General features: G+C 48.0%; 1 protein-coding gene and 1 pseudogene across 4 annotated transcripts in view; both read right to left on the reverse strand.

Annotated features, from left to right (window-relative positions):
- Positions 1-538, reverse strand: part of LOC106735084 (high mobility group protein B2-like) — a 978-nt pseudogene extending 440 nt beyond the window's left edge.
- Positions 1-13,597, reverse strand: part of NTM (neurotrimin) — a 1,082,935-nt gene that overhangs the window by 797,552 nt on the left and 271,786 nt on the right. The window lies entirely within an intron of this gene.

Consider the following 13,597-nt stretch of genomic DNA (forward strand, 5'->3'; position numbering starts at 1 on the left):
CAGACAGAGACAGAGAGACAGAAAGCGAGAAATCACCCCTCCAGGGGGATGGCCACACCACAATCCCTTCTCCTCCATTCTCCTCTTGGGATATCCCTTCTCCTCCATTCTCCTCTCGGGATCTTGGGCACAAACGCACACGCGCCTGGCGTGAGTTTTAAGCCACCAGGTCCAGGACGGGAACCACGGTCAACTACATGGGAGTCCAGCGACATAGCCATTACGCTAACTGCTGGTCCCGATGGAGGCCTTTTCAGAACATTGGGATCCTTTTTCTATCCCTTCTTATCACCTTTGGGAGGGATGTAATTTTTCATCTCCCTGTCATAACAAGCTTTGGCACTTTTTGCCATATCTTCAAACTTCGACTTTTCCTTTGCAGACATGGCCTTCCATCTCTCCAAACATTTCTTGGAGAATTCGGCGAAATTGACCGAAGAGTCTGGGTGTTTCTTCTTGTTCTCCTTCTGGCAGGTCTGCACGAAGAGGCATACGAGGATGTTTTGCCCCTCAGCTTGTCGGGGTCTCTTTTGCCCATGGTGACAGATGGCGTCTACCTGGTGTGACCTCTCTTCAGAGCAGCAGGATCTGACAGGGAAGCTTCCTCCCCAGGGCTCCGGCCAACGCAATCCTCAGACTCTTGCTCTGCAGTTCTCCACGCCACCGCAACTTGACCAGCCATTACCCACTGACTTCAGAGAGTGGAAGATTTCTGTCTCCTCCCATCCTCCCTGTAAGTTCTCCTAGGCGGTAGGTTTTGTTAGGCCCCTTAATGGCATAACAGGTCCTCCACACTTTTCAAATAATCTAGAAGCAGAATCAAAGTTTCACTGCTTCGAAGAGTCTACATTCCCTGTAAACGTTGCCACAGATGTCTGCCCTACCAAGGCACAAGGTCTGAGGTGTCTGGTGGGACTGTGAGATTCTTATTATCCGCTATGGTGATTTCATTTCTTTTGTCCGAACTGAATGGTTTCCCAAGAAGACTTCCTATTACTAAAAAGAGCCCTGATAGTACCCAGGAAGAGGAGGCTTCATTGCTCATTGACAAATGCTCCATTTCCTCTGAAGGTCAGAAAGGGGACAGAGTCTAAAGGGGTCTTTGCCTAGGTCAGTCTGGTTATTTCAGGGCATTTTTCTTTGTCTTGCCTCAGTTCTACCTGCTGTGAGAGAATGCCTAGGTCCCTGTCCTCCAATGCTGCACTTCACTCAGAGGTCCTTCTGCCACCCATGGCTTTCAAGGAGCATGCGCATAGCATATTCCTCTCCACTCCTATGCACACCTCCCCTCTGCTCCCGCCCCACCCCAAAGTGCAGCCTGCTTTATTTCATGCACAAACAGCAATTTCCAACCAAGAAGAAATACCTGGGAGAATCAGGGCGCTTGTGGTTCAAGATAATTAGAGATTATTATAATCGAAATTTCATTGTCACATCAAACTGTGTCTTTTAGCCTTAATTAATCTCTCCTCCCAGCCCCTGAGTACCTCCATGCCTGCCCTGGAGCAACCAGCTTGTCAAACACACTGCAGCCCCGCATCTCATTACCTTGTCACCTGTGAAAAGGACCTGGGATGGCAGAGGGACCCCTCAGAGCTCTGCTCCACAAGGTGCTTTCCTGGCTGGACGCAAGTGGAGCAAGCAATTTCGGGGACCAAGTGCTGGACTCTTTTCTTCATTCCTTTTTGTCTTCTCAGCAAATTAGGAAGCAGAGGATGGCAAGGGAGAACTGGGCCACTGAAGAGGAATGTAAGGTTAGGTACTCCGGGAGCCCTCGTTCTCTGCCGACTCACTGATTTGCTGATTCGCCTGGATCACGTGAATGAAAATTCATGTCTCCTAACGCAGGCCTGTCTTCTCTCTGCTCCGCTGTGCGATCTTTGTTGTCCTTTGACATATGAGAAGTTGCAAGACCAATATTTTTTATTTGCCAGAGACAGACGGAGAGATAGAGAGAAGGAGAAATCATCCTGGAGGGGTATGGTCACACTGAAATCCTGTCTCCTCCATTTCTCCGTCCTGTCGAGATGTGGGGAACACATACACATGCCGGTGTGATTTTCAAGCCACTGGAGCTAGGATCTGAAATGCGGCTGGTCTTGTGGAATCTGGCCTCTTTAACCAGTAGGCCCTGGGACTGGCCATAAAGCTGGTTATTTCTCATTGAAGGATCCTGTGCCGGCAGCTGAGGCAGGCTGGCTCCACTGGAAAAAGAGCTGACTCTCCTGCATGGCTCACAGGAGTTCACGCGTGTCTGCTCTCTCGCTGGCGGTAGGATAGAACTTACCCAAACAACCACACATTAGCTTTATGATAATTAATCATTCACACACATTTCGAGTGTTACTTATTATTATTAAGACCCTAGTAACTACTAATTACTACAAAGAAACATTTGCAGATGTAAAACTGCCTTGACACAATGACATTTTTCTCACTATATTTTTTAAACAATTATTTCCTTTATTTATCATTATTCTTATTTTTCAATTTGACCAGAACAAGACACACAGAGGGAGAGAGAAAGAAAAGAGAGAGAGAAAGCGAGAAAGCAAGCCACCAGATCTGGGACTTGAACCATGGTCAGCCATGTGGGAGTCCAGTGCCTGTAACCACCACACCACCTGCCAGCCCCTCTCACTACTATGTAATATATATACATATATATATATATATATTCTTCACATGTGTTTGCACTGTTAAAACCTTTTCTCTTTGGGGGCCAGCAAGTGGCATAGAAGTTAAAAAGTTGGACTCCCACACAGCCAACCGTGGTTCAAGTTCAGGATTTGGCAGCTTGAAAATCATGCCAGGCCTGTGTGTGTGTGTGCCCCAAATCTCAGCAAGACAGTGGAGGAGAAGGAACTGCATCATGGCCAACCCCACTGGGGCGGCAGGTGGCAGCACAGATTTCTCACTTCCCCTCTCACTGTCTATATTTCTCTCTGGCAAGCTCATGGGCCTCCGGCAAAAACCTTACACAAAACAACAACGAAAAAAACTTTTCCTCTTTCATGAATATTCGAAATAATCATTTTAACATTTGTAAAGTTTCTTAGATTCTTGAAATTATTTTTATTTACTCCTTACAAAAATTAGGACATATACTCACCAAAACTAGTCCTTATAAAAGTTGTACAAGAGCGTACAAAGCTGCACTGTGTCACAGATAACCCTGGACACTACCCAGGTGCCCTCTGACGGTGCAGCACATGGTCATGTGTCACATCCACAGGGAGAATACCACGCAGTGCTGAGAATGGCAACCGCAAATACAGCCCCAGTGCACCTGACCCACAAACAACCACATGGAACAGAAAGAGCCGGCCCAGAGAGGCGCTTCCTGTGGTCCTGTGGTCCTGTGGTCCTGCTCATGTCAGCTGCGAGGCCGGCCAGCTTAGCTGAGGCCTGGGGCGTTGAAGTGGAGGCTAATGTGCAAGGCGGCAGCTGTGACAGAAGACCACGGCCATGCTGGCCTGCCAAGTCCTAGTTTGTCATCGCTGCGTGGGCTACCGAGAGCACTTACTTTGTGGCAACCCAGTGAGCTCAGGTTTTAGGCACTGGGTGGTTCATATGCATTCAATAAGTTCATGGAAAATGGACTTCAAGCGTGAGTTTATTTTGATGGGGAAAAGTTTAGATATCCATGTAAGTTTTTCATGATCCCATCATTTTTCTAGAACTTTTGGAAGATGCCTTGTATGCTACGCTTGAAGAAAATTTTTCAAGACCAAAATGAAAAGTATTTAAAGACTCTTTTCCTTTTTTTCCCTCCCTCTTCCTCTCTCTCACTTTCCTTGTCTCTATTTTTCTAGAAAGTTTCTACACAACTAATCGCTATTGATCCCAGAAATGACTGAATTGCCTTCTATATTTGGTCAGCCCTCAATTCTGAAGGTGCCTATTTCTTCTGTCACTTACAGGAATGGAACAAAAAAGTGATTTCCCCACAGGGAGAGGCTCCCTATGGCTCATAAGGGGACAATTTTATTAGGGTGACTCCCACAGCTACATACTAGCCTCTCACAAGGCCATGTGCCTTTGAAGGGCCACAATCCCCTTCAAAGAATGGGATCATCCAACACACTTAAAATAGAGTGCAAATATTATTTAAAATGAAGTGGTTTCCTCCACGTGGTTGATTTCTGTTAAAAACAAAGTAAGCTCCATAGGAAGTGCAGCGCATCAGAGTGTGGCCCTGTTTCCAGCTCGGGGACAGGTGAGCATGAAAGGCACGGGCCATTGTCACTGAGTTTTCCAGGTTACGATAATCTCAAAGTACTTCAAATCACTGACAATTCCTTTTTTTTTTTTGAGAGTTTTTTTCACTATAGGGCATGTGCGCTCGACAGACGGACAGAGACAGAGAGACAGAAAGCGAGAAATCACCCTCCAGGAGGGATGGCCACGCTGCAATCCCTTCTCCTCCATTCTCTTCTCAGGATCTTGGGCACGCACACATACGTGCCTGGCATGAGTTTTAAGTCACCAGGTCCAGGATGCGAAACACGATCGACTACGTGGGAGTCCAGCGACATAGCCATTACGCTAACTGCTGGTTCCCGACAATTCCTTTTTTGAAGGAGCAAAAACACTCAAAGCAGATGGATGACCGAAGCCCACTGCACAGTGTGCTCAGTGGAGATGGAACCCCGGCCTCCTGTCCATCAGAACCTCCTGGATGCCAACACATGGTAGGCACAGGAGCCATATTCAGCAAGAGAAGGAAGAAATGCTTCCAGCAAACTGAAGTGCACACCAGGATGAAGTGGTTCACCCTGCATTAGGCCCTGAGTTCCCCCAGGACTGGGGAGGATGGGTGCTGCTCGCTTTACTGCCCCAAAGAGCAAAGCAGCCTCACACTAAGGAAGCCATCGTATGTTAAGGGCCTGCCCGTGCAGTGCTCAGTCATAATGCTAAGTGCCGCAAGTGCTGGCAAACTGCGTGTGGGCATGAGCGTACTCTCACAGACAGGCACTGAATAGCAACAACACAGAGAGTGCACGAATAGTGCAGAGCCCACGGTGGGGCCGCCCGGAGACTTCCCATGGCACCTGTGGCTGAGGAGGCTGCGGCCCCATCTGCTCTGCACGTGTGTTACCTCTAGGGGGTAAATAGAACCAGGACGTTTCATAGATGAGGATACAAAATAAGACATCTGAGCATGCACACAGTGGGATGCTACTGGCCACCAAGAACAGGGAGATCTTGTCATTTGCTAAAAAGTGGTCAAATCTAGAAGATTTCATGGTAGGTGAAATTAACCAGACTATAAAGACAAACACAGTATATCCCCAGTATGGCCCTGCCTGACATGCCATGCACTCTACGGCAGAAGTAGAAAGATTTAAGACACAGAAGTGGAAAGAGCAACTGTAGATACCAGAGACTGCATGTAGGGGATGGCTAAGGGGCAGGGCACAGGAGAAAATGTTTAACAGACACAAGAATGCGTGCAAACAAGGCAAATAGGTTATGGAACAGAGTACCATGACAGGATGGAAAAAGCAAATGGCAACGCCATATATAGATATAGATGATATAGACATAGACATAGCTATAGATATATACACACACACATTTAATATATACATGAAACAAAACCCTAGCAGAATGAAAATCAAATGTGTCTGACATAATGTTCTTTGTTGAGGGTGATGAATATGGTAATACACTTGATGTGATTATCACACACTACATGCATGCTTTGAAAAACTATGTTTTGCCTCACAAAGACATACAAGAATTAAATGTGAATAAAAACGTTATTTAAAACATTAAGTGATGGGTCTGAGATTATTGTGCTAGTCAGTACACTCCAAGTGCAGACCCGCAAAGCTATGTTGCTTTTAGCAGATGCTTTGGGTACATTGGTTCTTGCAAAAGAGCAGGACACAAATGGACAGGATGCCCAGACTGGACCTTGCTATGGTACCTACAAACATCACCCCATGAGCTGGGAAAATGAAATCCAAGCTATGCCATCATCTGCTTCTTCCGTCACCGATGTTAGGACTGGGTATCCCAAGAAAGGACGGCTAGTGAGGAAGATAACTTCCTGACACAGGGAAACTAAGAGTCTTTGGCTGCCTTCATTGAAGCATTGCTCTTGTTGGGCAAGAGTGGATGTGGGGACACAGTGGGATGGGCTAGGGCTGGCTCTCTGCTGCAGCCTGCCCAGGTATGACAGTCTGCAAGTCATTCCTTGGCTGACAGCAGAAGAAAAGCAGGAGGAAAAACAGGCACGGTAAGAAACAAACGCACCCGGCAAGCCTGCCCACTCCCTCCATGCACATTAGGTACCTAAGTGGGCTCTGAGCCTTCTTCCACAGGAGGGGGCTGTCCTGGCCAGGGAAGTCTCTAGAGTGCCAGGACAGCCTCTGCCCCATCACTGTGAAGCCTGGTGCCCTGAAGGGCTCACGCTAGCGCCCTGTGGACGCCTAATCCATGGCTGATTATTTGTTTATTTAGCCACTGCTGTCTTGCCCCAAGCATGCTGCTATCCAAATGAATTTTCATTTAAATATGCAAGGAGCTAAATGTGAGATTTTAAAATGGGGATACTTTGGACTCTCCCACATGATTTGATATAAAATGGAATCTGGGTATCTGTATTGGACTTTAGAGAGCTTTTAGTTATTAAAGGACCCAAAGGATCTCATTTTAATAACACCTAGTATCGGGACCAGCAGTTAGTGTAATGGCTATGTCGCTGGATTCCCATGTAGTTGACTGTGGTTCGTGTCCCGGACCCAGTGGCTTAAAACTCATGCCGGGCGTGTGTGCGTGCATGCCCAAGATCCTGAGAGGAGAATGGAGGAGAAGGGATTGAGGCATGGCCATCCCCCCCCCGGGGGGGGTGATTTCTCACTTTCTATCTCTCTGTCTCTCTCTGTCTGTCTGGCAAGCACATGTACCCTATAGCAAAAACTTCTTAAAAAAAAATGACACCTAGTATCTACGGGTGATTTTATTGCAAAGCCTCTGCACATGTATTTCCACTGGGTTCTCCTAACAGCCCTGGGAGATAAAGTTGTCATCCACACTGACAGTGAAGGAGCCAAGGCCCAGAGAGGGACAGTGAAATCCTCCCGCTCACCAGCAATCCCAGGGGAGACTCAAGTCTCTACAGTGACCTTCCCATCACAAACTTCTGACCCACACTCCCACTTTTGGGAGCCTCTCTGCACAGTGAGCTCCTCTTCAAGGGCCTTGCCCTGCATAGGCTCAGTGCACAGCAGGCCGAGAGAGGCTCCACCCTGTGTGCTGTGGGTATTCTGAGCAAGTCAGCGTCTGAGATCATCTGAGACACGTTTCTTCAGAGACACTTCCCTTTTATTTTTTAAAATGCATTCTAAAGTTTATTTCCTTATTACATGAATGAGCAAGATGGAGATAGAGACAGTGCACCCCTGACAAGGTCGTGACACTGCAGTCCCTCATCCTGAGCTGGTCCAGGTCACAGGCACGTGCACATGTGGTACCCACGAGTGCCTGGTGTACTCAGGAGCTCTCTGGACACGAGCCAGCAACTTCCCATGATGATCGGCCTTGCAGAGCATCACATTTTGCCAGGGCGCTGCCATCCGCCCCCCTCCCAGCCACCAAACATACTCTTCCTTTTCTTTCCCTTGTTTCTTTCTTCTAGAAAACTGATGTGATAGTCAGCGTGCCAGCAGGTATGGAAGGCAATTCTCGTCTCAATGACGAACACAAAACACAGTACCACCAGAAGGGCAGCTGATGGGCCTGCCCTGGGTCAGCGTGATTCTTAGCTTCTCAGCTCAAGGGCTGATGCTCAAGTGGGGAGGGCTGGGTGTTCTTGTCTGGGCAGGGGACATCACTGCCTACTCTTTTCTCCTGTCTGTGACTGGACAGAACAGAGAACGGGGACCCTGGGCAGAAGCAGAGTCGATTTTTGCCGTCTCTCCTTCCACTTCAATGCTTTCTGAACTGGCCGCAAACTAGATACAATCAATTCATATTCTGTTTGTAAGGCGAAATTTAGGTTATCAAACGACGGTTAATTTAATAATCTGGTCAACTTAGAGGTAATAAATGAAGTATTAATATAAATGAATTAACTTTTCAAGCAAGAAATAAATTATTTGTTCATTCTTTCCCCAAGTGCTGTCGAACTCTCTGCTGTACAGAGCATACAAATGAAGGGCGTGGACAGGCCTGGGGGTCTGGGTCTCCATTTCACGCTTGCCTTATTTGCAATTATGCAAACTAAGAGATAAACAAAACACACCCTCACCTATTTTATTTCTAATCATCTTCCCCTAGTCCTCACCCACCTGTGAGTAACCATGAGCTCACATTATCATTAACAGATAAAGCTTGCTGGCTGTTAAACTCATACACAAGTCCAGGATCTTAACCTTGGCTACATCTTCCCCCTGGATTGGCTTGGATCCCTACAAATGTTCTGTGGATCTCCAGCTGCCCAGGAACATGCTGCGCTATTTCAACACTTCTAAAGAGAGACTGAAGGACCGTTGGTCCCCAACTCCATATTGCTTTCTGCCACTCAGGCCCCTACTTACAGTCCCACACGAATGCAGTCCTCTCTGCCCTGTCCTGTGGAGCTTTCCGGGTAGGAGGGTGACACTTGAAATGTGGTCCATGCACTGCTTCATTTGCTCACAGCTGTCCCTTAGCAATGCACACACAAACCCGTCCGCAGACACGTCCCTCGAGCTTCTCTCCTCCCCGTCTTCCCTGGCAGATCACCCACTGCATTGCTTATTGCAAACAATTAAAGTGATGCTTTCATGGACATCACTACACCTGGTCTTTCCAACTAGAATCCTTGCTGTGTGGACCAGCCTGTGACCAGGTGGTTAGGTGAGCTGGATCCCCCATGGCCTACTGTGTAGTTCGAATCCCAGACCTGGTGATTTGAAAAACACCCTGGGAACATGCACAGGAGGGCCTGAAATCCCAAAAGGAGAGTGGAAGAGAAGGGATTACTGCACAATCATTCCCCATGCCCCCATGGGGCACGGGTACTTTTTTTGTTTTCACTCTCTCTCTTTCTACCTGGACCACAGCTTACTAGCTATGTGAATATTAATCAATCATAACACATTTTTGAGTTTCGTTCTCTTTTTCTGTTTGCTAGAGGGTATATTCTCTCGAGGGAGAGAGAAAGATGGAGAGGGAGAGGAGAAAGCACTCCCCGTGGGGCACTGTCATGCCACAGTCCCCCCAATCTCTTCCTCTCCTTGGACCCTCGGCACACATGCACCTAGTGTTTCTCAAGTTGCCGGGTCTGGGAGTTAAACTGCACGATTGGCCAGGTGGGATCCAAATGTCTCAACCTCCAGGCCACAGAGCCGGCCAAGTTTTCATGATCTTAATAGGGAGCGGGCTCAGTCAGCTCTGAGTTCTCTGTACGGGCCTGGGCTACACTGCACACCAGTGTTCTGGGCTCTGTGTCATGCAGTCATGGAGCTTTATGTCCCAGCGGCATCTAATTACTGCTCCTGACTGGTGTTGCGTTGGCTGCGTGATTCCAGTATGTTCCATTGGCTCCTTCGTTTCATAAGTAGCTGTCGAGTATTTACTGTATGCCAAGTACCCTTCTAGACAAGAGGATGCATCAGTGGACAGATAAAACTGCTGTCACCAAAATTACATCTTAGTCTGCAGGATAGATGATAGGCAATAATAAACAGCCGGGAGTGCTACCTTACCAAGGATAGGGAAGTGACTGCGTGGATGACCTACACTAGGGGGCAGCAGGGAGCACAGACTCAATGGAGGAGTCAGGAGCCACCTGAGTACCTGGGACAGAGTACAGCAGGTGCAGGGTCAGCACGTCCAAGGCTCTGGGCAAGCCTGTGCTCCATGGGTTTGAGGAACAGCAAGTCCCCGTGGCTGGGGGGCTGAGTGAGCAAGATAAGAGGACCAGGGGTGATGGGATAGCTGGTCACGAAGGCCTGGGGATCTGGGGTGTAGGGTGTGAATTGCTTCTGACTGGGATGGGAGATTATGAGCAGGGCGTGACATGATCTGATTTACCTTGGAAAAGGATCACTCTGCCTCAGGAGTCCAAAATGAGAGGCAGAGATGGGAAAAAGAATCAGAACACCGGAAGACCAGCTAAGGGATTTCAAAGATGATGACTTTTTTTTTTTTTTTAAAGATTTTTACCAAAGAGAGAAAGTGAGAGGGAAAGTGAGAAATCGCCCCTCAGAGAATGGCCATGCCATACCCCTTGTCCTCCATTCTCTTCCTGGGATTTTGGGCACATATGCACATGTACCTGGCGTAAGACTTAATTAAGCCACCAGATCCAGGACTCGAACTGCATGCGGGAGTCCAGCACCTTACCCACTACACCACCTTCTGGCCCTAGAAATGGATGATTTTTAAAGAGTTCTAGCGGTGGACGTGAGGAGACCTCTGGTGCAGCATAAGAGGCTAAGAAAGCAGAAGTAATATCTGTGAGGAAAACATCATTTCAGCAAATTCTGACGGGGCCAAACTTAGAGTCACAGAATTGACCTCCTTGGATGAAGTCTTATATTATTTTTATTTACTCCCTATATTTGGTGTATGATATTTGTGGTGCAAAATAGTGCCTCTATATTCTTCCCTGTCATTTTCTTGGTCACTTTACTTACCACATTTCCTTCCATATCACACCTGCTGCCCTTCCCAAGATGCGATGTTAGTTTCATGTGGGCATTTTCTCCTTTTCCTGCGGATTTTACTTTATGATCCACTGACTGTCTAAAAGCATTCCTTCTTCCCTCCCTCATGGGTATGCCCTGTCTACTGCCAACGGCTCACCATTTAAGCCCGGTGGACAAAGCCCTGTGTTGTAATGTAAGTATAAAACCACTCCGCTTCCTCCTTTCTGCTGTTCTTGACCTGAGAGAGAGAGAGAGAGAGAGAAAGAGAGAGAGAGAGAAAGGCACAGAGAGAGAGAGAAAGGCACACAGAGAAAGTGGAAAATCAGCCTCCAGGGGGGATGGCCATGCCACAATCCCTTTTCCTCTATTCTCTTCCTCGGATTTTGGGCACACAGATACATCTGATGTGATTTGCAAGCCACCAGCTCTGGGACTGGAATTGTGATCAGCAACATGGGAGTGTAGCACCTTAATCACCAAGCCACCTGCTGGACCCTCATCTGCGTTTTCTTATTAGGGTGTCACCACTGCCAAACCATCTCCCCTTGTGGCCAGAGGTGTGCATGTGTGTATTCTCCTGGGCCCGTCCAGTGTGGAATGGGACAGCGTCTCAGAACCTCCCTGCACTCCACATGGCCCACACCCTTAGCATCTCCCCGCTTTTTTGAACATACCTCTCCAGTTTAGTGTTAGTTCCTCCATTCTCAACAAATGTTTACTCACAGGATTTTTGTCCCATCTAATCACTCTTCATATGCTCTAAAAAACATTCTGGAAAGTTATAGTCTTCTATGCAAAAACGCATCATGACTCTCCCAACGACCCACTATTCCTTCTGTCTCTTTACTGTCACCTCTCCGAGAATGCCATCTGGCATTGGTAGCACAAATCGCTGGTGACTCCCACTCACAGGTAATCACGCCCTGCAGGAACTCTGGCTCGTCGGAATCAGTTCCTTTGTGTCCATGTGCACATCATGCTCTAAGCCTTCTGTTTCCAGAACATACTGGCTTCCAATACTCAATTTTCCCTGAACCTGCCCAAATGCAAACTAACTTTGGAATGCTTGTGACTCGCATTTCAACACGGTCTCCCTCCCTCAGGGAGAGGCTAAGGAGGGCCCACCTCCTAATGTCACCATGGGCAGAGACTTCTGCCCTCCTCCCTTCTTTGAGCTGACAAGGTTGCTCCCATCAGAATGAATGGAAGTCAGACAGGAGCCCTGAGCAGAATGGAGCTAATTTAATTTGGAAAGCGTGTCACTGGAGGGCATGGGGGAGCGGTCTATTGGCACATTTGCAGACCGACTGCTTTGGCAACATCTGTATCCACCTTGGATTGCATTTGGCCATAGTCCAGAGAAAATGTGGTTCTTTTTCTGCTCGGCTTTGTTTTGGTACCTGTGCATTAGGGGCTGCATGAAATATCCTTCCTGAGAAATATTTGAAATGAAACACCGTTGTTCTGGAATGGTTGTGGCCACAGAGCTGCTTGCAAGAAGGGGCTGCACAGAGTAATCTCGGGGGGCCTTTTGAGGTCTTGGATCTGCTGAATTTCTGCAGTAACCAGAGTTATACCTAACTGCTGCTGCTATAAAAATCACTCCCAAAGGTCTTCCCTGCTGGAAGGGAAGTGAGCAGCATGCAAATGAGCAGCCTCCAGCCTTCCTGGGATTGCTATTTTGGCACCAATTCCCTTCCTTGTTCTCTGCCGGCTCTCCTCCCAAAAGCTCTGGACGGCCACAGTGGCGCAGCCGGGGCCCAGAGGCTCTGGTCTTCTATGGCAGTTCCTTCCTGCCCACCTTGCTGCCACACGGCACACGGAGTGCTCCGTATTCCTCCTCCCTGCCTCTGGTCTAGATTCAGCTCTGTAATCTATAAGACGCATCTGCTTGTCTTTGCAGTGATCTGTTTCATTGCTTCAGCCTCAACAACAAAAACCCCAAGGGAAAGTGCTCCGTTTCAACAATTGTTTGGCTGTGGAAACCAAAAATGGGTGGAGGACATTTGAGCTCTGTTCTCAGGAGGCCCTGGATCACCAGTCAGCTCATCGTTCAGTGTGAGAACAACACAGCACTCGGATGCATTAAGGAAACCAATACCACCTCTAAATTAATCCTGCACCTGTGTGTTCCACACGATGCCAGCCTGGAGCGCACCCCTCCACACTGAGCACACTCTGCTCAGCCCAGCCTTCCACTTCAGAGGCAGTGTGGCTCCTTGCCAGGCACGTGGGAGACGCTCAATAAGTGTTTGCTGTCTCTGAGTCTTTTAGCACAAAATCTCTAAGTTATGATTGCAATCGAGTCACCCCAGTAGCCTACTGGTGTGCAAAGAAAAAAGAAAAAAACAAGTTTGGATGCAGAAGGGTCAAGAGCTCAGCCAACTGAGGCTGAGGTAATCTTAAATATAGGCACAACAGAAAATTTGGTTTTTGTGTGCACACGTACATGCACACAGCGCACATTGCCTTTCTACAACATATACTTGGTCTGTTTGTGACAAGATTGATTCTGTGATCAGAATTTTCCAGCCAAGTGACCTTTGGTTCTTGTAGCACCCACCCTCAGCACTCAAAGCACAGTCCCCTGCTGGCCTCAGTGACAGATGCACTGTCTGTGCACACACGACGTGCACATACACACTCAGAAAAGGAGGACCAAGGCACTATTCCCAATACTCTCCAGCCCTGGCTGCAGCAGCCAGCCCCGCGGTTCGAACTCTGTCATCGGGCTGGCAAAACGTGGCCTCCACCTCCAGGTTCCTGAGATGGAGCTGGGAGTATCTGCTGATGAGCAGCTGCATTCCAAACCCAGCATCTGGGGTGTAAGAACTCAAATCCTGGAACTTATTTCAAGGTCAATTTGCTTCAGAATCAAAACCCATTTGCCATAAAGTAGAGAAATGCTAGAGAGAGGAGGAGGGCCTCACAAAGGCAGGGCACAGTCGTTA

This window comes from Tupaia chinensis, unplaced genomic scaffold (genome assembly GCF_000334495.1).
Source record: "Tupaia chinensis unplaced genomic scaffold, TupChi_1.0 Scaffold000292_1, whole genome shotgun sequence".
Taxonomy (NCBI): domain Eukaryota; kingdom Metazoa; phylum Chordata; class Mammalia; order Scandentia; family Tupaiidae; genus Tupaia; species Tupaia belangeri.